Here is a 4,076-nt window from a genome sequence, read left to right as displayed (position 1 = left end):
ATACACAAAACAAGTTAAATTAGTTCTGTAATTACAATCAATTGGATCCGTATTCAAAACTCTTGAGGTAGTGCTATAAATAGAGCATAGGCTAAAGTTAAAAGAGCATATCCGTACAGCCTTTATAAAGGTGAGCTACAGTTGCATTTTGACTGGGAATGGTATGCATGACTTCACCGAGGCGTAACGTTAAAAGGGGTAGAATGTCTTGTAAACGTATGAAACAGGCAAAACGTAAACGTAACCTGCGAAAAGCTATCTCACAAATCCGTCGCTTGACTTCAAACTATATGAAGCGAAACAGCCGCACAACTGTGAGCCCTTACTCAAAGATTAAAGCGTCTGGCTAAACAAGAACGTCATCGCCGCAAAATGTACTCTGATAAGGCGTCATGAACTCATAGTTTATTTTATATTAATCATTATTAGTGGTCTGGAACTTCACTACCCAAGCAAACATTAAATAAGAAACTAGACGACCTAAAAGTACCTAATGACTTATTTTGACATCCCGCGCGTCTGGCTATGATTTTATACACTCGTCACTCACGTGAAAAACACTATTTTTCTTCCCTATAGTCTATCGGTTGGTACAATGGTGAGGCACACCGATACGAAACGGATAATACAATAGTACAGTTACGTCACCCATTCATGCTATAACGTTCTGTTTGCTGGAATTAAAGCACCGTCTTGCCTACAAAGTAAGTCGTATCTTGAAACAGAACACTGCGGACTGTGTACAGCGAAAGGCAGCTTTGAAAATGCCCTTGCACAACGCCCTCTAAACTGATAGTCGGTCTATGTTCTGTAAGTGATTATATACGAACAAAGATAATACTGTACCAGTCAAACATCAATAACAAATGAAAATGTACTGTCAGCTAAGCTTTTGTGGAATGAAATCTGACTGCAATCTCACAGCCAATGCTGTGCGGGATACACCGCATCACTTTATATTTATTGATCAAGAACAGAACAACCTGACTGATGAATTGAAAACCAAAATGAAAATGCATTCTGACTCAAAAGCTTAACTGTAAACCCAAACACAGACATTCTGCTTGATTATCAGTCTCCTAGCACTCACGCAGCCAGCTAAAAACGGAGCATTACCTCGACTATTTGGCAAGGAGTGATAAGTAATAAGTATGCGAAAAGTAATCCACAAAAACGTCGTATGCCTGAAGGCTCAAGTCATGGCTAAACTAATAACCGGCTCGAAGTTTCAAAACAATAAAATCGAGTATAGGCTTGAAATAGCCGAGGAGCAATTGTTGCGACACAAAAGACGTAACAAATGCCTATACTCTTAACTGTCTGGCCTATCACCTGACCACTCGACTGAAAACTGTATTGGGTAAATCGATAGTTCTAGCAGCTTTCAACGCTATTACTGCGACGGAATAGAAAGATAGCTGCAAACTTGAAGTATAGGAACTGACTTCGGGTTTCATTTTGGTCGCATTGGTTACACATCTGCCTGGCTGGCTGACTAGAAAAAACAGTATAGATCAAAAGACTACAATAACACACTTTATAATTGTACCAATACAAAGTTATATGAACTGTTGGAAACCCCGTATTTTCATTTAACAAGCAATAAACGTAAAATTGTTTGACAGCAAAAAAGTAATACCATTTTAACACAGCGGAGGGCCTTTCTGTTTATAAAATAACATCAAATTCTAACAGTGCAAGCTAAAAACCCATATGTCATATCTATTAATCTGTGTCACCGGCTTATAATAACTTGTACGGTTATAGTTCATCTTGCCTTTGGCATTTTTTACCAATTTGTTTTTCTTCAAGCTACTGTATGCAGGAAACCTAAATAAGATTCAAACCGATTACAGTAAATGACCCGTGTACAAACAAAACAAAACTAGATCTTTTGAACGAGTGGTTTGGTTACACACAGCGAAGCTATTGCATTATTCAAAATCAGCCTTTTAACACTTGAAAGTAAGCAACTCTCTCTGTGGTAAAGCCCATAGCTGGATATGGACTTACTTAACAGTAAAAATAAACTACCTGTTCGTATAGGAAGATACCAATACAAAGCTGACTCGATTTCAAAACGCACGCCCAGAGCAAATATTTACGAAGAGTCATAACAAATAGAGCCTACGGCGATATAAGGACATTTATTTTCATCACGAATGTATATTTCAAAAACCTCGGATCAGTATAGATAGTCAATAAATAAGAATCAGAACAAAAGTCGTTTCTAAATATATGACTACCCTCGGAGTCGTTTGATTCTGACTAAGCAACAAAATTGTATCTGTACCTAAACACAGTTTACTGTAGCTTTAAAATAGACCAAACCACACTCTAAGCGCCCAAATTAACGTGTTCTATACTCACACTGCGTATCAAAGCTCAAAAACTAACGCTTTGCCAAGCCGGTATGCTACGCTTTCAGACAGGGCGAAATCGTCGTATCCTGTTGGCGGATACTCGCTATCAAGTTTAGTAAACCACTTGAATTACACAAGTACACTTCAGGGTTTGAATAAAAATTAACAGATTCGGACTCGATTGGGCAGCTGGGTCGCTATATATGAGCGTGTGTAGCCTACCTGACTTACTGGGTAATACTGCACCTATTTAAAGGGCATACCATGGGGTTTTAACGCTTCGAGAGTTCCAAATACAAGTTTATGACATCGAAATTACTATACGCGGTAAACCAATATCCCTGTGGTTTCATTACACAGCATAGTCACAACGGCTTTCTAAATATTGAACAAGAGCGAGAGAGACGCAAAACAAACAAGACAACAAATCAGAAAGGCATTTGTACTCGAGACGGAATGCATTCAATCTAGGTTAAGTTAACACACATTTCAATTCACGGCGCAACGTATTCTGTACGAAACTCATTACTGGTAAACATACAAAAATATTAAAGTAGCGCTTATTAATACTTTAAATAATTTTTAATAGTCTGCAAATGTTTTGTTAAGCAGTACGCCTGTCTACACTTTTCTTAAAGCTTATCATAACTTTGAAACTTGAGTCACTACAGCGCAACATGTCGTGTCGAAATGGAATTTCTTCGTACACCAGCCTGCCTCCGTATAATTATGACAAAGAATGCGCCATTACCGAAGCTGTTGAATTTAGACATACCTGGCAATTTAACTCAATATAATAGAAGTTGTTATGAATGGTTTGCTTACAAAGTATTCTCATTTAAACATTATAGAACTGCTTAAAAATCTCTTTAAATCTCACCACCACTGCTGTAGAATACACAATACAATATTCAGAACTCGCTATTCCAGATTAGAATGTATGAGACTGCCAGAAACCTTTACCAAACATAATTAAAAATAGATTTCGTTCTTGACCTAATTGCGGGTTTGATCCCGAACGGATCCTCGTTTTAAGTGCAGTTTGATCGTCGGATAAAGTATTTAATTCAAGGCCTGGTTTTATCGCTTACTGAAAGGCGGATAGATCAAACCTGTAACGCTCGAAGCTATAACTAACTGAACCAAGTATACTGTCTGTGGCAAATACTTTCAGGAGAAACTCGGCGGGTGGCACTTATGCGATCTATACACTCCCTTTACATTAGCCCACGCATTGGCGGTTTTATCGTTCCAATAAACTTCGTCAAAGCAATGTGAATTGCTCGTCACTTAAACAATGAAAAGGCGATTTGCTCGCACGGACTTTCCGCTTCGAGGGCAAATTACGTGGCTCTTGTTTACACCAAGGGTCAATGAACTTTGGATAATGCGAGTCCACGTTGCTGTTCTCACACTGTACATTACACGGAACATTCACTTCTGCAGAACAAAACCTTCAACTTTAGGAATCAAATTTCAAAACGATTTCTTAATTTAGCTATATATAGTAGCTATATATAGGTGGGAGGGAAATGTTCTTTGTTTACTATATATTAAATGGAACGATAAAACAGAACGAAAAGATGTCCCATCTTTCCCCACCCTACTACATTTATTTTTAACCTTTTAAATATGTTACACTCGATGTAAAACATGCAGTGGCAGCAACTAACTTCCTAAAACATAAATAACTGTGACGCTTTCCACCTTGCT

Source organism: Ciona intestinalis, chromosome 5 (assembly GCF_000224145.3).
Source record: "Ciona intestinalis chromosome 5, KH, whole genome shotgun sequence".
NCBI lineage: Eukaryota > Metazoa > Chordata > Ascidiacea > Phlebobranchia > Cionidae > Ciona > Ciona intestinalis.
The sequence above is the reverse complement of the archived record's forward strand: the minus strand, read 5'-3'. Positions refer to the sequence as shown.